This window comes from Lontra canadensis, unplaced genomic scaffold (assembly GCF_010015895.1).
Source record: "Lontra canadensis isolate GAN:19392208 unplaced genomic scaffold, GSC_riverotter_1.0 scaffold84, whole genome shotgun sequence".
Lineage (NCBI taxonomy): Eukaryota > Metazoa > Chordata > Mammalia > Carnivora > Mustelidae > Lontra > Lontra canadensis.
In genome coordinates, this window is record NW_022631078.1 from 6,350,177 (window position 1) to 6,371,695 (window position 21,519).

The 21,519-nt window shown below is 56.7% G+C and overlaps 1 long non-coding RNA gene across 1 annotated transcript; it reads left to right on the forward strand.

The window, feature by feature from the left end:
- The first annotated feature begins 262 nt into the window (after window positions 1-262).
- LOC116882445 lies at window positions 263-4,884 on the forward strand. The gene is made up of 3 exons (XR_004385647.1): window positions 263-473; window positions 1,129-1,304; window positions 4,685-4,884. It is a non-coding gene; the product is annotated as an uncharacterized LOC116882445 (long non-coding RNA).
- Window positions 4,885-21,519: the final 16,635 nt, after the last annotated feature.

The window sequence follows — 21,519 nt, forward strand, 5'->3', positions numbered from 1 at the left end:
AAGAGCAGCGGTGGCCGCAGGAAAGAAAAGGCAAAGAATGAAACCCGCAACCCCCACCCCACCCCATTGCCTGAGCCCCTTCTTCATCTCAGCCAGTCAGGCCTCAGCGCCGCCGGACGGCCGACCAATCAGCGCTGGAACAGGAGCGCCGGCGGCGCGGCCCCGGCTTCCCGCGGAAGGGCCGCTGGAGCCCCAGCGCCCCGCCCGGCCCCGCCCCTTCCCCGCCCACTGTCGGCCCAGGCCCCGCCCCGACGCGGCCAGGAGCGCCCGCCTGGAGCCCCCGGGCCAGCGGCCGGCCGCTGGGGCCGAGTATTGTCTCAAAGGCCGAAAAGAGAGGAAAGCGGGGAGACTGGGGGGCAGCCACGTGACTGGGAGAGGATTTATAATATTTTCTTTCGCTGTCGACAGTATTGCAAAATGTATGAAAGGGACTGACCGCACCGCCGGGACCGGAGCGTGAGGGCGCGGGCAAGGTAAGCAGCCCCCGGCCGGCTTCGCGGGGCGCGGGGACGCCGGGGGAAAACGCGGCACCACCCCGCTCACTGAGCGGCTGTCGCGGGGTCTGCGTCCTGGGTCGCCCTCTGAGCCTCGTGAGCCTTGAGCGGTGTAGACGCGGTCCGGGAGCTGGGGCATGTCGGAGGCGGCGTGGACGCGGCTTCTGAGCCGAGGAGTCTTCAGTGACCCGGGGGACTGCCGTGGCGGTGTAGACGCGCGCAGGCGGTCCCGCGGAGGCGCCTCCGAAATCCCGAGGTAGTCCAGGCGGTCAGCGTAACTACCCGGAGTGAGACGGTGGAGACGCGGACACTGACCGAGGCACGCCGCAGCGCCGGGGAGGGGCCGGGGGAGCGCCGCAGAGCCGCGGGGCGGTGGAGACGCGCGCGGGGGGCGGCGGCGGAAAGTTTGCCGGAGCGCGCGGGGCGGGCGCGCGGGGGCGCTGAGCGCAGAGCGAAGCGGCGCGGGGCCCGGGGCGCGCGGCCCGAGAGTGTCCGCTGCTCTCCGCCGCGGGAGCCTGGGGGACCCCCGCGCCCCGGCCCAGCTGCCGCCGCAGGGTGGAAGGGGGCGGGCGGAGGGAGCAGCTGAACTGAGCGCGGGCGGGAAACCGGAGGAGATTGACTTCGAGCCTTTCAGACAGGTTCCCGAAGCGCCCGCGCTGTGCCCGCTGGAGCCCGGGGGTCTCTCCAGCTCACCTGGAGGAATCTGAGGGGCAGAGGCCAGCTTACCGACACGACAGTCGCTGAGGGGCCTCAAACCCGGTCTGGTCCGAGCCCGCAGCCCAGCTCCTTCTCTCCTTCCACTTCGCCTCAGTGAGGAGAAAGGCGTGGGGGGGGTGGGGGGAGGCGGGTGCAGATGGGACTTGGGGGTGGGGTGTAGGGAGAGGATCGGGACTCCTGGATCGGCCTCCCGCTGCCTCTCCTTGGATCTGGGGGGCACTTGAGCACTGGAGAGGGGGTGAAGGAGGGTGGAGGAGGGAAGACAGGGATGGGGAGGAAGCCTATTGGGCAGGTGATGCTAGTCCCCGCCTTCCTGATGCTATGCCTGGGGCGGATGGAGTGGGACAGAGTATCTGTGTGACAGTCTCCTGTAGGGTAAGGAAGACCCCGAAACCCAGTTTCTGCCACAGGAGGAAGGCAGAAGGCAGCCCAGAGGAGAGAAGAGATACCAGGGTGGCTCTTGGGGTGGCCCAGTCCCATTTCCCACTACTCCCTGTGACTTTTGCCCCCATTCTTATTCCTACACTCCCCCTTCTCTCTGATTCCTGCACCACAGGTCCTTTGCACATGTTGTGTGTTTTTTTGATCAACAAGTACTCATCGAAAATCCCAGGCACAGGTGACTCAGTGGTGAACAAGGCAGACCTAGTCTGGGACTTCCAAACCAGTGCAGGGACACAGATGATGAATAATAATCCAGAAGGGAATGGGGCACGGGAATGGGAGGCAAGCTTGTGTAGTCATGAGGAAAGGCTTCCCGGGAGAGGTGACAGTGAGGGATTCTGCCTCCTCAACCTTTGGGCTCCAGTCATCTCCTCCAGGAAGCCTTCCTTGACCTCACTGACCTGACACTTCCCCTGTTGACAGGCTGTCATAGCCTGGAAACCACTCCTTCCATGGACATTTTAATGTCATTATTGGGTTAATATTTGTTTCCCTCCATCAAATGGGAGTGTAACGAAGGCAGGACCCAAATTTCTTTTGGGTAGACAGTAGACAAATCGAATAAAGGATGGGTAGAATTTCCCCCAGAAAAACGCAAGCTGCTCAGCCAGGTCGGGCATCCAGATGGCAGAAACTTCTCTCTCCTTCCCTGGACTGAGTCCTGGGCTCCACACCCCATTTGCAGTTCACAGAAGCAAAGTAAAAGAAACAGCAGGCCTGGTGAGGAAGTGAGCAGGGAGAGGCCTGGCCCAGATGGCCCGCTGAAATTCCAAGGCTGTTCCACTGGAAGGGAAGGGACTGCAGAGGGGGAGGCCAGAGGACATGTGCCTGTCCTGTTCTCTGAGCTCAGACCAATCTAGTCCTCAGTTCAACCTCTGTCCCAGCTCTGGGAGGCTTGATTTCCTTCAGATGCTTCTCTGGAGAAGGTGGTGGCCAGCAGGGTCCCCAGATGGCCAGGGTCGAGGGCCACAGGACCTGCCTGGTCTCCCCTGCCTCTCCCCCAATCTGGAGCCGACAGGCTGTCTGTGGCACCTGCCTGCCCCAGAGTCAGGCCTCTGGGCCACAGATCGCTGTGAGGAACATGGAGGTTCCCCACCCTTCCCTGAAACTCCTGGCAGGAAAGTAGGACTCAGGCTTTGAAAGACCAACTCTCCTTAATTTTCATAGTTTCCACACTTGGTGAATTTCTCCCTCCCCTGGCTCTGTCAGACCTGTGGGCCTGGCACTTTTCCGGTGGCAGATTACGCTCTCACAGATGCCCAACAAAGCTTTCAGCTCCCCCCTCCCATCCCACCCATCCACCTCAGGGAGCTGCCTCCATGCTCCACTAGAATGTCTGCAAGCTTTACTCAGGCTCTGGTGGGGACCAAACAGAAGCGGCCTCCCCAGCCAGCCAGCCAGCCAGCCCTCCTGACTGGAATTGCTTTAAAAAATTAATTTGCAATGATTTACGTCCTTCTGTTCTGTGGAGATCACCAGCATTTTAAATATGTATTTAAATCAGATTCACTGCTCCCATTTAAACCTGAAGCATCTCCCCCCCCACCCCCCCACCCCCCAGCAGAAGGAGCCCTGGATTTGGAGTTGGCACAACTCAGAGGTTCAGGCCAAGTTCTGCTAATGACAAGCTGTGTGACCTTGGGCAAATTACTTAACCTCTCTGCGCCTCCATTGGCTCCTCTGGTAACTGAGGTTAATGATAATCCTTCCCTCACAGGGTGTTGGGAGGATTAAATTAGATAACGTTCAGGGAAGGGCTGTGCAATGCCAGGCCTGTGTTTTCTGTTTCCTGGTACAGGCTGTCCCGCTAATTAGCCTGGTGACCTTCCGCAGGCCACTCAGCCACTCCTGGCCCTCAATCTCCCCATCTCGAAAGCATAGGGGTTGTTCTAGGAGATGAGGCCACAGAGCGCACCCCCAACTCCATCGCCGAGCCCCACCACACCGTGGACCTCCTCCACCCCTCTGCCAGACACCCTCCCTTTGGCCACCCTCTTTTGCATTATCTAGGCGCTGGGTTCTAATTGGAGATGGCCCCCCTCCCCAGCTGCCTCTCCTCCTGGCTCCCTGCGAAGCAGAAGCCGCAGGGTTTGGGCCCCAGGGGCCTGCAGTTCTTGGCTCATTTTCAAGAGCAATTAGCCGTGATGTCACAGGCCTCCGTGGTGGTCTCAGTGGGTGTGTGTGCCTGGAAGCCCAAACGCCACTCCGTCTGTGGCCTGTGGGACTCCCCCAGGCCAGGGGGTCCCCACTGCTAGCTGAAGGGAGGCAGCTTCCCCGGCAAAGCCATTTCTGTACTTTATGACTCCTTGAAGCCCCGAGCCTCAGTGTAAATTAGTTCTACCCTGTGCTTTTGTTGGCACTGTCTGTTCCTTGGAAGCGAGGGGCTTTGTCAGGAAGAACAAAGCTGTTTGGTGTTTTTCTGATTTGGGGGAAGCGTGCTCCTGGGGGAGGGCTCATTGCTTCTCAGTGTCAGTCTGGAGTCCTCGGTTCTCAGACTCGCTGGTTTTGTTTTGGGTTTTTAAGTCCTGTGGCTTAAGAGTCACGTATGTCTGTGTGAGTGTTGGCTATGGGATTGCTTTCTTCCTTTCTGGCTTCTATAGCGTATTCCGTGGAAGCTAATTCCAGGGACTGAACTTTTCAAATCACTGCTTCAACAGCTTCTAAAAATCTGGACCTAGTTACCCTTGTCATCCATGTGTAAAGATTTAGGAAAAAATTCCCAACCCGAGGGTGGGCAGCCTTGAGGATGCACGGCTCCTGGCAGCGTGCACTCGCCACAGACTCGAGGTCAAAGCCGAAATGCCGGGCGCCTCTTGGGATGGGAGGTAGTGGGGTCTGCTCGGTGCCAGACATCTGGATATTTAGAAAACATCTGGGTGGCTGGATTTTTCAGATTTCTGCCTGACGTTACATATCACAAACATTGAGCCTGCCTCCCGTCCCCCACCTTCCTAACACACCCAGCCCCTTCCCCCCCCAGCCCCCCTTTCCTGACGGGCAAGAAACATCCATTCTTTCCAATTCCCCAGCGTTTCCCCCCTACCGGAAATCTGATGGGCTTATGACATCATGGCTGGCTGCTGAGCGATGAGTGGATGCCACAAAGAAATCCGACATATCAGATGGATTCTGAAATCAGTTTCCCTCTGGCTGTAGTAACGGGAGTGAAGTCAGGAGAATGTGAGCTTTGTTTAAAAAACAAAAAAATAAAAGTAAGCCTTGTCCTGTATTAAATAGTCTTTTTTTTTTTTTTTTAAGCAAACGGACCTTTTGGATATCATCCTCTTTTAATAGAAATGCTGGTTTTTATGAAATGAAAGCGTCTAATAAATCAGACCTAATGCAATGTGTTCGCTTTCGGTTGAGTTTTTGTGTGTCCTTATTCACTAATAAAGGAGGAACTGGGAATGGTTTCTGTCCCTTCGTTATTCAAATGGGGTAGTTTTTTTGTTTGTTTGTTTGGGTGTGTTGTTTTGTTTTGTTTTGTTTTGTTTGGGTTTGAGGCCAATAAAATTCACTGGGCAAATTGCTGGTTTATGTCTTTCCAGGAATCCATTTTTATAGAGTGACCTTGGACCTGACCTGGTCTGCAAACATTGTATTTGCCTCTGCTGGTTTTTCTGGCTGGGAAACTGTAAAGACAGTGCAGTGAAGCCTGCTTTTCAGTGTCCTTCTCGGCAGGGCAGAGCCAGGAACAGGGAGCTGGGAACAGGGCGGTTTTGGGGATGAAAAACCTATTTGAAAGGACAAAGTCAGGAGGGGAGCAGACAGTAAAGGGGCAGCGTGGGCATGGGGGAACCCACTGTCTTCCCTGCCCCCTCCAAAGAGGACCTCAGAGCTCAGAAATAGCTCCAGACGGAGGGAGCTCCCCGCTGATGCTGGCCCAGGTTACAGGAAGCTCAGGTTTGGGGGTGCTATGCCTACCACGCCTCTGGCACTGGCACTTAGAGTCTGTCAGATCTGCATTGGAGTCTCCACTCCCACTTGGACAAGCTGTGGGGCCCCGGGCAAGTCACGTCATCTTGTAGTCAGTGCCCACCCCCCCCAACCCCCTGGCACAAGGGCCCCACCGTGCGTGCTGGGAGAATCCGTAAGGCTGGACAGTCCTCGGGTGCCCGGCCACTTCGTAGGGCTCCGGGGACAGCCTTGGAGCCAAGCAAAGCCAGTATAGATTCTAGTCTTTACGTTCTGGTTCTGCCAGCTGCTATCTGCGTCATAATAATAGGGCCAACCCCACACATGGGGCCATCGTGAGGACTGACATAGTGAGCGATCACCAGGCCTTAGCTGTTTTTACGAGATGGGCCCCTGAGCCCTGCAGGCAGGTTGCCCGGTAGGACCGTTGGGCCCGGGATGCAAGGGGACGTGTCAAGCTGAGCACAGGAGGAGGATAACCAAGGGCCGAATGGAACATTCTTCATCGCTCTGCACAGAACTTTCCATGGGTCCCCTATGTCCATGATTCCTATTTTAGAAGCAAAAACAAAGACATTAAGCATCTTTGCCCAAGGTCACGGAGCCCAGGTTGGAGCCCGGGGGTGGGCTCCTGCACCTGCCCACCTCATTCCGGCTCCCCGGCTCTGTCGAGCCTTCCCCCACCTGTTCCAGCTCATCCGCGAAGCCGGAGCCCTGCCTTCCAGTGGCTGCCCTGTCCCTGCCAAGACTCTTCCACTACTCCATCCAAGAGGCCTTCCTAGATTACCCTCCCGCCCTGTCATCTTTGGCTCCTCTCAGGGTGTGGCTCTGCGCTGGGCCCCAGGGCCCTTGTCTACCTCCCCTAGAGGCCAGGAGTGGGACTGTGGCCAGTTTTGTGTCCCCCACAAGGCCCTGTGGGCCAGGTCAGCAGCCATTTACTAAGGACCTACTATGTGTAAAACATGGGGACTCATACGGTTGGTGCCCACACCCAGCTTGGACTTCTCTCCTGAACTACAGACCCATGCCGCTGATGCCCTCTGCCACATCCCCATGTGGACGGCCGCTGGGCCCTCTCCCTCAGAGGTCACTCCCAGAAACCTGCCCCACCACCACGTCTTCCCCATCTCAGGTAAGAGCACCTCCACTTTCCATGCACTTGCTCAGGCCCCCCAGCCCTGCAAACACTACTAATGCCTCCCCTCCCTTTCTCTCCTCTGTCTCTCCCCTGGGCTCCTCCCTTATTCAATCCATCAGCAAATATCACTGGCTCTGCTTTCAAAATATATCAGCAATTTGACCATGTCCACTGCCACTGTATGCATGTAGCTGCCTCCTCGTGGGTCTCCTGCTTCTCCCTGGGGCCCCTCGCTTCCATTCTCGGTGCAGCAGCCAGAGTGATCCTGTTAGAACTTAGGTCAAATTCTATACTCCTCAACCCAGAACCCCCGGTTCGGTCAGGGTCAAAGCAGAGTCTTGTGTCTGTCCCCTGCTTGATCCCTCTCAGTTCCCATCGCCCTCACACCACTCGTTGACCTCCTTGCATTTCTTCCAACATCTCGTGTATATTCCTACCTCAGGACCTTTGCACTTGCTGTCCCCTCTCCGGGTATGCACTTTCCTTAGATGTTTATATCACTTTCTCCTTTGTTTCAGAGAGGTTATTTCCTGAAGGTGGTGGCTCAGGAGGTGGCCAGAGGGGGAAGAGGAATTGGAGGAAGAGGGGTTGGGCAGACAAGTGGGAGTGCACTCCGGGGGCTGAGGACGGGGCTGGGTGGGCACAGGACAGTAAGTGGGGCCTTCAAGGTCAACAGGAACCTGGTGGGTGGAGAGAAGGGCAGGTTTTCCAGGTTGGGGTTCCCCGAGGGGGAAATGTACCCGGCATGTATGTGCACAGCTTGGCCGGCAGGGGACAGATTGGGGAAGGTCTTAAGTGCCACCTGGAGAGGTGTTAGGAGGACCTGTGGAGGCTGCGTTGGAATCCCCGCTGTCCCTCTGTATCTCTGTGATCCTGGATGCAGAGCTTCTCCTCCGTTGGGCTCAGCTTCCCATCGGTAGTCTCCTGAGCACAGCCTTTCCTGCAGCACTGTCCTACTTTACAGAGAGGGAGAGACTTAATTAAGCCTGGAGAGACCCAGGGTAGAGAGAGGTCTGCCTGGAAGAGCATGGTAGGCAGGGGAAACAGAATGTGCAAAGACATGGGGCCCTCCTCCGGGCTGCGTTTCTTCAGTCCCTCCCTCAGCGAACAGAGAGGCAGGGAAGACAATGATGGGGGTGGCCTGGCTGTCCCCAGTGGAGGCCTGAGGCGCCCCCGTCTCTGCACTCAAGGGCCTGACCAGCTCTAACCTCATACTCTCCTGAGTGCTGCAGCCCTGAGAGAAAGGCCTTTCCCTGGAGCTGGAGAAGCCAGGGCTCAGAGCAGAGAGGTGACCTGCTGGTACATTACCAAACCGCTGGGAAACGGCAGACGAAGGCCTTGAACCCATGCCCTGCTGTCCTTCAACAAAACTGAGCCGCATTCTTTGGGTGGGGCAGGTGAGCTCACTCCAGGTCTGGGAGAGCCAGAATTGTACAGGTGAGGGGTGTCTGCTTGATTCAGCCAGTAGAGCACGTAACTCTTGATCTTGGGACTGTGAGTTCAAGCCCCACATTGGGTGTAGAGCTTTCTTTAAAGAAGAAGGAGGAGGAGGAGGGGGTGGGGGAGGGGAAGGAGGGGAAGGGACGCCTGGGGAGCTCTGTCGGTTAAGCATCTGCCTTCAGCTCAGGTCATGATCCCAGGGTCCTGGGATCAAGCCCCCTGTCAGGCTCGCTGCTCAGCAGGGAGACTGCTTCTCCCTCCCCCTCTGCCTTCCACTCCGCCTGCTTGGGCTCTGTCTCTCTCTGTGTCAGATAAATAAATAAAATCTAAAAAAAAGAGAGAAAAAGTTGGGATTACAAAAACCTCTTTTAAAAAAAAGCAGAATTGTACAGTGAAATCCCCATTCATGACAGACTTCAAGTTTTCGTCCCTTCCCCCCCACAACCACGAGGTTGCTCTGATCAAGGCCACTCCCTCCTTTGGAGAAGGTGAGTCAGGCCTCTGGAAAGCCCCCTGAGCCTCTTTTCTTGGCTGGAGCTTCTCTGAAGACTCTGGACGCTCCTGGAAAATTCCTAGGCTGTTGGCTCCCTGAAGCCTCACAACCACCCCTCACACAGGGGCTGTTGTTATCCCCATTGTACAACTTGGGAAAGTGAGGCTCAGAGAGGAGCCCTGTCCAAGGAGGCATGCTGCTTAATTGGGGGTGTCCTGCTATATTCAATTTCCCAAGGCTGCCCAGGCATGGGGGCCTGGCGCCCTGTGCAGCAGATCACTGGGGGCTCTGTTGGGAGCTTTAGGTCGCCCATTTCAGCCCACACTGAGAAGAATGTTCTTTTGGGGATGCCCAAGATGGATCTTTGCAGGAGTGAGGTCCCCATCATCACTGGAGTTCCAACAACCTCTGCATTTGGTGGGAGGGAAGAATAACGTCAGAGGGGCTTTTGGACGGACTGAGCAGTTCAAATTTTTTTGACCTCTCCAAGCCTCAGTTTTCCGAGCTGTACATTGGGAATATTAATTCCTAGCTGTCTGAAGTAGTAGTCTGGGAACACCGTAAAGCACCCACAGAAGGTACCCAGTAAGTGCCACTGTCCCCTCCTGGGACTCCCAGACTTCTACGATGGCCAGGCTCTGAGGTCAGAGTATGAAAGGGGCCACTTCACCAGCCCCGTCTCTGTCTGGGGAACTGGGGGTCTGTGCAGGGCTTGAACTGTCCTAGGCATCTGTCTCCCATCTCATCTGTCAGATGGGCTGGGCCATCTGTGGGGATGGGGTCCCCACAATGACCTTGGAAAACATGGCCTTGAGGGCAGAGGGGACCTCTTGCTACCACAGACTTCCCAGCCTCCAGGAGGGGCCGGGTTTACCTTTTTTTTTGTCTCTGTGAGAACCTCACTGCTCTAATTACAGACCCACCCAGGCTCAACTCCGAGCCTCCCTCCCCTCCAGGGCTTCCTGGTTCCTGGCTTAGAAGTGGCTCCATACCAGGAGCCAGAGAGCTGGGGGACTGTCACCCAGATGGGTTCTGTCATGATGCCCCAGGCAACTGCTCACCCACTCTGGGCTGGGGACCTTCCTCACCTCTGCTTGAACAATTCTTGAAGTGGGGCCTACAATCTCGTGTCACAGGACAGAAGGCCGTATTTCAGGGAGAGGAAAAAACTGGGCTGAGCGGTACAAGAGCCAGAATTCTATCCCAGTGTATAAGTGTGCGCGGCTTATGCCCTGCCCTGTCTATGCCCTACCACCCCTCGGGCAGGACGGTGGAAGCAGCACTGCCTTCAGGGCCCTGGGATGTGATGGGGGGGCTCTGAGCAGTGCAGACAGGCACAACCCAGACTATGCCCTCATATCTTTGTACATTCTGTTCCCCCTGCTCACCATGCACTTCCAGGCAGGCTCCATCCTCCCCTGAGCCTCTTCGGACTCAAGTCTCTCCCTCTATGAGGCAGAGCAGGGCGGCAGGAGATGCACAGGTCAGTTTTCAAATCCTGCCGTGCCACCGCTGGACCCGGAGGGAAGCAGAGGGGAGAGGACATGCACATTGGGGACTGCAGAGACAAAGGCAAGCGAGTGTGAGCGGGCTGCATCAGCTAGGAGGGCAGAGCCAGGATCTGGCCGGGGAGGGTTGGCTGCTCTTCCCTCACTCTGGCCTTGGCTCAGGCTGCCCTCTCTGCCTGGCCGCTTCCCCTTCTCCTGTCGCAGCCTTCCTACCCTTAGGTCCCTGCTCATGGGTCAGTCTCTTCCTGAGCCATCCCGTTCAGCACCCTCCCTCCCAGTGCTCTCACAGCCTCGGGTGCTTTCTCGCTTTCTCAACTTGAGCAATGACCCAGAGGGAGTGTGTAGCTTTCTGTCCTGCCGGAGTGTGGTGGTAAGACCCTCCACCCACATCCTGCTGCTGTCCTTGTTCTGCTTGCTGGGTGACCACGGACCAGTTACGTCACCTCTCTGTTTTCTCATCTGCAGGATGGCACTAGCGGCTCCCAACTCACAGGGTTCTCTAGGGGATTAAGCGAGGTTGTGTTCATAAAGCAGGAAACCACACTGCCTCCTAAAGCCAGCCAGCTGGGACCCATGGGTTTGAGAACATCATTATTATTTACAGGTTCCCTGAAGGCAAGGCCTTGTGTCCCTGCCCTGTTCACAGCAAGGCCAGAAAGGGGGCTCTGGGATAGCTTCTGGAACAAATGGGTAGCCCATTCTCCTTCTCCAGTGTGAGCTCTAATAAAACTACCAGTAAACTAAACAGTTATAGTGTTTTGAATACCTATATTATCTTGTTCAATCTCGACCACCTTGCGACGCGGGAATTAGTAGACCCATTTTGCAGAAAATGGAGTTGAGGCTTGGAGAACCAGGGACGGGTAGCTGAATCGGGTTTTGCCTCTGGGTCTGGCTGACTTCGCTGTGCCGTGTGTTGGTTAGGATGCTGTCCTGTTATGGCCCCGGCTGAATTGTCCAGAGACCTTCTCCCCTTCCTGGGTGCCCTGCTTCATCTCTAGACCACCTTCTTGGAGTCACCGGGGGGAGGGGACATGGATTTGGGGGCCCATGGCAATCTGCCTGTTCATGAGCCCGGGGGCCTGTAATACTTGCACACGTGCACATGCACACACACTCAAATGCACACATACACACATGTGCACACATATACACGCACCCTCCACAGGCAACAAGTTCCCTGAGTCTCCAGAGTCAAGGGTCTATGACCACAAACCCGTGTGAGGTCCTTGTGAAACGCTGCAGGTCAAACTGTCACCGCTCATCTATCGGTTGGCCGCAGTCCCCAAGCTGTCATTGGAGCTCAAGTGGGCATGACACTCCTGGGGTCTGATGGGGCTTGGAGACTCCCTCCAACCCTGGGGGCGGCCCCAAGGGACTCCGGGATCCTTTAACCCCTGGTGGGCTAAATCAGCTGGGGCCAAGGGGAAAGGCAGTGATGGGGCATCGAGGACCTGCATGGGCATTGGGCCCAGGGCAAGCCAGCCCAGTAAGAGCAAGCCTGAACCCCCTAGATTCATTCATTCATTCTGCAAATGTTCACTGAGCTCCTCACTTGTGACTTGCAGACCCCTGTGCTCAGGGCTGGGGACATGGCAATGGACAAGACCCCTGCCCTCATGGAGATCACATTCTAGTGGAGGAACAGAGACAAACAACATACTAAGGGCGTAAAAAAATGTTTTGCTCCAGAGTGATAAACGCTAAGAAGAAAAATAAAACAGGAAAAGGAAACAAGGTAGATTTTTATTTTTATTTATGAATAAGGTGTCCAAGGAAGGTCTGATAGAGAAGGTGACATTTGAGCAAAGACGGCAAGGAGGTGAGGAGGTGAGTCCACGGCTCTTGGGAGGGACGGACTTCCAGGCAGAGGGAAGAGCCAGGGCAGAGGTGCGCAGCAGGGAGCGTGCCGTGCGGTCCAGGAGTCGCAAGAAGGCTGGATCCGGTGTGGCTGGAGGGGAGCGAGGGAGGAGGAGGCGGTAGCCGAGGCCCCCCGTGAGGAAATGGGGGCCAGATGGTGAGGCCTCCCAGACTCACCATTTACAAGGATCCCTCTGGCTGCTGAGCCGGGAGTAGGCTGGGGGAGGAGCAAGGGCGAGCCAGGGAGCCAGATAGGAGGCTGTTGAGAATAATGTAACAGGATTTGCCGACGGATTGGATGTGGGAGAGAGAGAAAGAGAGAAGAGGAGGAGAGGGGGAGGGTGTGCGTGCAAGTAAGCAGGGGGGTCAAGGCTGGCTCCAGAGAGTTCTGGTCACTTTGCTGGAGAGGCCAGCCCGGCCGAGAGCCCCAGTGGAGGAGGCTGGAGACCAGGCAGTGGGCTGGGATGAGGCGGTTCTTTCTGTGCTCGGTGGATCCCGGCTCAGCCACGGGAAGAGCCGTTCACTCTGGATGCGGCTCTGGGGCTGGGATGAAAGTGGTCTCTGGGCCCATAGGAAGACCCCTGAGCCTGAGCCTCCTACCCACCCATGCACCCACACGGCTACCTGGTCTCCCTGTCCCTCCCTCTCTCTTTCCTATCCTTCTACTGTCCCTCCCCCACCACCCCGCCCAGCCCCTCCTTAGCACCCCAACAGCCACGCACTGCCCCGGGCACTGGGGCTGCACCAAAGAACTCGGCAGATGGGGTCCCTGCTCTCACGGACCTGACATGCAGTGTGTCTGGGCTCAAAGCAACTTCACGGGACAGACTAAAACCCATGGATCCTCTTAATTCTTTCCTATTTAAGGTCATGCAACAAGTGTGTGACTCCATGTGATTTCATTGTAATACATTTTCTAAGTCATTTCAAATAAAGTCATGATCACCGGAAACCCTGGTCAGGTCATGCCTCCTGGTTTGTGTTCCAGAAAAGACTGGCAGAGCCCAGGGCCCCAGGCTGCCAAGGCTCAGGGAGGAAGGGCTCCCAAGGAGGCAGAAGCATGGCTCACCCAAAGGCAGGGGTGGGGGGTGGGGCCGTGGAGCAGGACTGAGCGAATGTGGGGTGTGGGGAGGGCTGCAAAGCCAGGTGGGTCCCCGGGAGCACCTGGTCTTTTTTCCGAGGGCAGTGGGGAACCACCGATGTTTTCTGAGCTGGGGACCAGAGAGAAGGCTGTGGCCTTGGCCGGTGCAGGGTATAGAGACCTAACCCAGAAAACAGGAGTATCAAGGGGGTTGAATATGGGAAGTGTCCCAGGACTGACTGGTTGCATCTGGATGTGAGGCTAATGTGACCTGCTGGCGTTCCACAGCTGGCTACCTCAGAAAACCTCATACCAGATGTGCTCCTTCTACAGTGCTCCCCACCTCGGAACTGGCCCCATTCCCACCCAGCCCTCTGCACCGCTGGGATCCGGCGCCCTCCCAGCCTCCCTGTCCTCTACATCGGTGCTACTTCCAAGTCGCTTCAATTCCGGCTCTCAGATTCCTCCCCAGCCCGTTCCTTCTCTGTCCTGCGCAGCCTCTGCTCCAGGCTGGGCCCTGCCTCTTCAGGCCTACACCCCAGGCCTCTTCGTGGCCTCCTCCCGGCCTCATGCCTCCAGCCTGGTACTGCTCCTTCATCCCTTGCACAAAGAGCCAAAGGGATCCTTCTAGAACCCAAGTCTGGCATGCCATCCTCCTCATCCTCACGGTTTCCCACTGCCCTGAGGAAAGCCCACCCAGTACAGCCCACCCTCCTAGCTGAGATCCTGAGGATGAGCAGGACTGGGAGAAAGAGTGTTTCAGGAAGAAGCAAACTCCAGAGCAAAAAGCATGGGCTGGACCCACGGCAGGACGCAGCGCCCACCCTGTCAGAGTGGCCACTGCCCCGCACCCCACCATCCACCCAGGAAGGCAACTTGGAAGGGGCAGGGGCCACGACTGGGTAGGCCAACTCCTGGGGGCCTATGGGGTCGACTGCTCTGTAGGGACCTTACCACTTAAAAAGCAAAACAAAACAGTTTTATCAAGATATAATTCACATACCATAAAATTTACCTTTTAAAAGTGTACAATCCACAATTTTTCGTATATTTACAGGGCTGGACAACCATCACCGCTATCCAATTCCAGAACACTTTTATCATCCCCCAAAGAAACTCTGAGCCCACTCGTGGCCCCTCGGCTCCCCCTCCCCTTGGAAACCACTCACCTGCTTTCTGTCTCTGTGGACTGCCAGTTCTGGACATTTCACATTATGGAATCAGACAATATGTGACCTTCTGTGTCTGGCTTCTTTCACGGAGCGTATGATGTGTTTTTGTTTTTGTTTTTGTTTTTTTTAATAATGTCCCTTTCACAGGACTGTCTTTTTTTTTTTTTTTTTAAGATTTTATTCATTTATTTGATAGACAGAGATCACAAGTAGGCAGAGAGGCAGCCATAGAGAGGGAAGGGGAAGCAGGGTCCCCGCCAAGCAGAGAACCCGATGCGGGGCTCTATCCCAGGACCCTGGGACCATGACCTGAGCCGAAGGCAGAGGCTTTAACCCACTGAGTCACCCAGGCGCCCCTCATATGATGTGTTTTTAAGATTCACTTATTCATGGGGTGCCTGGGTGGCTCAGTGGGTTAAATCCTCTGCCTTCAGCTCAGGTCATGGTCCCAGGGTCCTGGGATCAAGCCCCACATCGGGCTCTCTGCTCAGCAGGGAGCCTGCTTCCCCCTCTCTCTCTGCCTACTTGTGATCTCTGTCTGTCAAATGAATAAATAAAATCTTAAAAAAAAAAAAAGATTCACTTATTCATGTTACAGCACAAGTCAGTCCTTCCTTCCTAATGGCCGAATAATATTCCATGGCTACCTTGCCCGCATTTTTCTTTATAAAGTGGGGAGCATGTGGGTTGTTCCCACTTTGGGGCTACCACAAATAATGTGACTAATGCTGCTATAAATGTTCGTGCGCGAGATCTTGTGTGGATGTGTATTTTCATTTCTCTGGGGTCTAGACCTAGAAGTGGAATCGCTGGGTGGTACCGTAACTTTCTCTCTCTCTCTCTCTTTTTTAAAGATTTTATTTATTTGACAGAGAGAGATCACAAGTAGGCAGAGAGACAGGTAGAGAAAGAGGGGGAAGCACGCTCCCTGTCGAGCAGAGAGCCCAATGCAGGGCTCGATCCCAGGACCCTGAGATCATGGGCCCAGCCGAAGGCAGAGGTTTCAACCCACTGAGCCATCCAGGTGCCCCCCCCGTAACTCTCTTTTTAATCTTTAATGAATGGCTAGACCTTTTGCCAAAGTGGCTTTCCCCATTTTGACATTCCCACCAGCAGCGTACGGGGGTTCCGAGTCTCTGCATCCTTGCCAACACTTGTTCGTGCCTGGCTTTTCATTATAGTCAGTCTAGTAGGTGAGAACTGGTTTCTTATTGTATGTGTGTGTGTGTGTGTGTGTGTTTAAGATTTATTTATTTATTTGAGAGAGAGAGAGAATGAGAGCATGGTGGGAGGAACAGAGAAGGAGGGAGAGAGAGTCTCAAGCAGGCCCCTTGCTTAGCACGAAGCCCAACGTGGGGCTCGATCTCACGAACCTGAGATCAGGGCCTGTGCCGAAACCAAGACTCAGATGCTTAACAGACTGTGCACCCCAGGCACCCCCTCCGTGTGGTTTTGACTGATGGCTGATGAGTTGGGCACTTTTTCCTGGGCTTATTGGCCATTCGTATACCTTCTTTGGAGAAACGTCTGTTCACACTCCCTACCTATTTAAAAACTGGGATACTTGTCCTTTTATTGTTGCATTGTAAGATTTCTTTACCTTTCTGGATCCAAGCCCCTTGTCAGGAACTCCAGGCTGAGGAGCTAGGCTCTGGGGCTGCCCTGAGCCCCACACTCCTAGTCCCAAGGTCTGTACCCTGGGCCTCACTGAGCGGCTCCTTTATCCCCTGGGAGGGTGGGCGTCTGCCCCATGAGTCACTGTCTCCCACCAGCTCCCTTGACCCACTTCAGACACCAATGCTTCCCAGGGACCATGGCGGCTCCACCCATCAGGGCCCCAGACCAGCAGCAGGTTTTCATAACAAAGGGAAAGGGAAAAGGCCGATCCTCGATCCTCGAAGAGGCAAAGAAGCCAACACCTGTTCCACACCCGCTGTGACATGGCTGCGACCCCAGCTGCAACAGGCCGGCTGCCTCCACGGCCCAGAGGTCAAGCCCGCAGCTTACCAGGACATCCGCCCAATGGACAGGCAGCAGAAGAGGGGGGAACATGGCACCCTGTCCCCCCCCGCCCCCTCCCCCCTCCCCTACACTGTGCTGTGGGAGGGATGCCTGCCAAGGCAGCCGCAGCCCCCTCGGGCCAGGCCCTCCCTCACCCTGCTTATTTAAACTTTCCTGAACTTTCCACAGTTTGTAAGTTGAGCTCCTATAACTTTGAGAATCAAGGGAAATGGTAAAAAAACAAAACCCAACCGTGTTTGCTGGCTGATTTAGCTTGGACATTTGGGGGTTCTTTCTCTGTGGCTGCCCAGGGCTGGGTGCTAGGAGGAAAACACAGGGGCAGGGCTCGCTGGGCCGGTCGCATGGGGGTCTCACTACCTCACTACCCCCTATAAACCTCTGGGCTGGGATGTTTGCCAAGGCAGTGACCCCCCCCACCCCCCACCTCACGCCATTGGTCGTGACTCTGTGCGGGGGTGTGAGGGGTTGGGATGGGGCCTCAGTCCCTGCAAATTCACCGCCCTCAGGGACACAAGAGGTACAAAGAGGGGAAGGGGCCTGACAATTCTGGGAAAGGAAGACCAGGCATAGCTGGGGGGCCTGAGGCATAGCCTCCGGGAGCTGGGGAGGGACGACAAATGGGGGCTTCTAAACTGTCCTTCAAGGAGGGTTAGAATTTCAAAGAGACAGAAAAGGCATTCAGACTGAGGACAGCATATGCATGGGGGTCTGGCACACAGAGGATCTGGGTGAGGGCTGTTATCTAAGGGGTAAAGGGAAGCAGGTCAGAAGCCGGGGCTGGGGCTGATTGTCCCTGGACCCCTTGTGCTTGGCCGCCAGCCCACCTCCCTGATGAGTTTCCTAAGTGCTAAGGCAGCCTCTGGTCTCTTCCCTCACCTTTGCCCCACCTCTCAGTCCTGCAAACCTGTTCCCTCAAGCCCCGCTGGCTGGCTCTCCCACACAGCTCTTCTCTCTGCAGGATCCGGCCTGAGGACTTGCTCCTCACTCCCGTGGCGCCCCAGCTGGGCCTGCCACCAGCCACCTGCCAACCGCCCACATGGACCCCCCCCCCCTGGTCCCGCTGGCTTCAGCTTTGGCAGGCTCTGGGCCCTGAGGCCCCTCTGCTCACTGATTACACAGCAGCCGGTGGGCTCGAGAGCCAGAGCGAGAGATTTATTGTGGTTTTTAGGGGGCGTTTAGGAGCCGATGTGATAATGTCTGTGAACTCACTCTGTAAACTGTAACGGGGGAGTGCCATGCACATGTGAGGGGCTGGGGATGGGGAGGGGGCGGGAGCCCAGCCCCCAGATCACATCCTGAGGCTTAGCTGGTAAGCCCCTCCAGTCCTGGAGGTGGAGAAGTCCTGCTGGAGGGCAGGGCAGGAGTCCCAGCCTGCATCTGCTGAAATAGGACCTTCCTGGGCCTGGGGACCTGTCTGTGTCACCAGGCAGCCCTGGAATGAGCTGTGAGCCAGAAAATTGCTCAGGTCGCTCCCTCACCCAAGAGGCCCAGTTGCACTGCAGTGACAGTCACAGGCTTCCTGGCCGTGGTGGGGGAGAATTCAGGCCTCCTAATGCCACAGTGAGGGGAGCTCATATAGGGGAGCTGCACAGTGGCTGCACTGGTGCTCTTCTGGGAAGGGGAGCTGCCCACAAGCAGAGGGGCCCTGCCCTCCTGTCCTTCTAGCTAAATGTTACCATCTGAGAATGTTTCTCAGGTGCCAAACGTTTATTGAACACCTACTTAGAGCTTGGCAATACTGTAGATGCTGGGGGTACATCCAGATGCTGGATCCAGACAAATTAGAATCCTTGTCCGCACACCAGGGTGTGAAGGTGAAGGTGAAGACAGACAATACATACCTTTAAATACTGGTTGTTACTACAGAGACAGTGAAATGGGGGGATTGGGAACTGCTGAAGTTGGGGAGGGAGGCAGAAAAGTCCTTCCTGAGGGTCCCTTTGCCCTTTCTCCAGATGGACCCCTCTCCATGGCCTCTGGGAAAATCCTAAGCCCTGAGGGGCTTAGATGGTCCTCCAGGGATTTGCCAATCACCAGACCAAGGCACGCATACTCCTCGGCTGCCTCCCAGGCCTGTGGTCAAGGGGCCGACAGAGCTCATGTGTTCCCCATCTGGCCAATGTGGGGGGCTGCCAGCATCCCCTGCTGGGCTGTGTACATTTCATCCCAGAGCCAGTGAGAAGCGGTGGGTGGGCGCAGCCCGAGGACCCAGGCACAGCTGGAAGAGTTGGCCACGGCAGGTGCCGCTCTGTCTGCCCCCATTCTCCAGATGAGGAAACCGAGGGATCCCTAGCTGGTACGGGTAGAATTTGAACTTCAGCCTACTTGTTTTCCAAAGCAAACTAAACTGAAAATCATGCCCCTCATCTCATAAGGACAAGCAGGGAAGTCTCCTTGAACTTGGGACTAGTTGCCTTTACTTATCTCCAGAGTAATGAGAAGTGAGCTAACGCTGTTTGAGGCTTAACAGGGCCAGGCGGTGTTGAATGCCGGCTCTGAGCTAAGTCAGTCCCCAGTGCAACTCAACACTGCGGTAACTGCCATCAATATTCTCATTTTACAGACAGGGAAACTGAGGCCCGGCGAGGTTACCCAGAGCCATACAGCTGGTAGAGTGGAGCTCGGATGCGAACCCTTCAGGGCCCATGTTTCTAACTGTTCCCTTCAAAAATGCCGCAGGCCTTGGGCCTTATGATTGCCAGGCTCTGCTGAGTGGTTCTGCATGCATCAGCCCACATCAGGCTCATTATGGTCTCCTGAGTTGATTGGTCTTCCTATGATCCGCCCTACATTTTTTACAGAGAAGGGAACTGAGGCCCCGAGCAGGGGAGTCACAGTCGGGAAGCTGGGAAGTCAGGATTGGAACTCGGGCCACCTCACCCCAGAACCCAAGCACATAACCTTTTGGCTCTCTGCCCTCTTTGTCTCATCTGCTATCTTGTTTTAGCCCCCTGAAAACCCGCAGAGGCTCAGCTGTTCTCCCGTATTGCAGATGGGCACACTGAGGCTCAGAAAGGTGTTTTGTGATTGACTTGTCTGTCGTGGCTGGCTGTTGAGTTAGGCTTGCCTTCTGGGCCTTTCAACGAGAAGGCCCGTGGCTGGCCACTGTGGCCAGGAGATGGTTGGGGGTGGGGTGGGGCAGACAGGGTATTTGCCCAGGTGTGCAAGGTTCTGGGAGGGAGGACTGCTCAGAGCCAGCTCTGGGATCCAGGCACCAGCATCCCCTCCATTACAGACCAGTCCTTAGCTCTGGAATCAGCCCTGAGGGGGTCTCACTTCCCAGCAGGGCAGGGCCCTCTGGAGAGCCATGAAGTCTCCTGGCTTAGCATCCTACCAACCTGTGACCTTGGCAAGGTCATCTTATCTGAGCTTGCTCCTTCTCTGTAAAATGGGATCCTGGTGTCTGCTTGGATTTGTGACACATGTTTTTAATGAAACTGTGGTGTGTTTGGTGGCTGCAAAGGTGTGGCTCTTGCCTGCCCACCACCCCCGCCCCGTTCTTTGCTCAGGAACCTAGCAGGATGAAGGAAAACTGGAGGAACCTGCCCTGGAGAATCATCACAGCTGTCTTGGCCACCGAGGGCTCTCTGGGCTACTCTGTCCCTCGCATGGACCCTGGCCAGATGCTGTCCTCCGCCCTGTGGTCCCGAAACTTCATGTGACCTCACAGCTGTCATGGAGGCACAGCTGGACCCTCCCTGAGTTTCCTGGACATTCCCCAGGTGGACTGCACCTTCTGGGAGAGATCTGATGCCAGTCTGAGGGCAGTGGCAGCAGAGGCCCTGGAGCCTTGGCAGTGGGATTAAGGTGGAGAAAAATGAAGCGTGGAAATCATTAGCTTCCTTGGTTGGCAAGAGCCACCCTGAACGAACATTTGAGGCTTTTAAAATGAACATCAGCTGCAGGGACTGGTGCCCTGTGCCCACCATGGCCCAGGCCGCCTAGCGGAATCCCAATCCCGGCTCTTCTTCTTTGGTTGCCACTCAGCCAACACTTACTGAGCGCCTACTGTGGGCCAGGCCCAGAGCCAGGATGGGAGGGAGAATTCAGCCAGAGAGCAGCAGCCCTGTGGCGAGAGCGCAGCCGCAGAGGCCCTGGTGCCAGCCAGCAAGGAATCAGACAGGGCGGGGCAGGCGCCACTACCTCCTGGGGGGCTATGGGAGCAGGGAGGGGGTGGGTGGCCCCGGGGGGACAGGTCAGTGCCAGGAGGTCTCCCAAAAGAAGGGTCTGAAGGGGTGGGGGTTGGTTTCCCACGGAGAGGGACCTGCAAAGGCACTGAGGTATGAAAGGCTCCAAGCAAGAGAAAGCACATGCCTCTGGGGCCAGGCAGGTGGGCCTGGTGGGGACTGAGGAGAACTGCAGGCTAGCGTTCTAGCAAGATTGCCACCAGGGAGAGGGGGTGGCTGCCGCGAGGTTGGGGGAGGCTTCTGCCTGAGCTTCCTCTTTCCCAAATAAGCTGGAAATGTGGATTTTTATGTGAAAATTCCCCATTTCTACATGTTGGGAATTATTTTTAATTAGGAACAAAAAAATACTATGGGGTCAAAGCAAGCGGGCTTTGGCTGGGTTGGGCCTGTGGGCCAAGTTTCTGATCTCCAGTGACAGAGGTGATGGGGAGGAGGCGGGGAGGTGGAGCAGGCTGATTAGAATTGGGGGGGGCTGGGCAAGGGGAGGAGGCTGGGCAGGGTGGGCCGGTAGGAGGATGGGGGTTTTGTGAAAGGGGAGGTGGGGTGGGGGGGGCCAGTTGGGAGGAGGGGGCTTTCTAAAGGGGTGGGGTGGGCCGGTTGGGTGGGGGGCTGGCCTAACCCCCACCAGCGGAGCCAGTGCGTGGAGGGGGGGGCTGGGCGCGGGTGGGCGGGGGCTGGAGGCAGCGCCCCCCCCACACACCCCAGCCCCGCGCGCCGCGGCCGCCCGCCGCCTCCATCCGGGCCTCTCCCCACCTCCCGTCCGCCCGCCCCCGCCCGCGCCCCTCCCCCGCCGGCGCGCACGGCTCCCGCCGCCCCTCCTCCGCCCGCCCGCCCTCCGCCCGCTCTCCCCGGCTCCCTCCCGGTCTCTCTTAAGTGCCATCGAGGGGCGCCGGGAATTGCAGCCAGTAAATCGCGTCCCACCACTCAGCAGCGGGGCCACCGCAGCGGCGCCGCCCGCGCCCGCCGGGAGCCCGCGCCGCCCGGGCGCCTCTCCAGGGCCCGCGAGGCCCGCCCCCCACCCGGCGCGGCGCTGCGCAGGGCCTGCCCC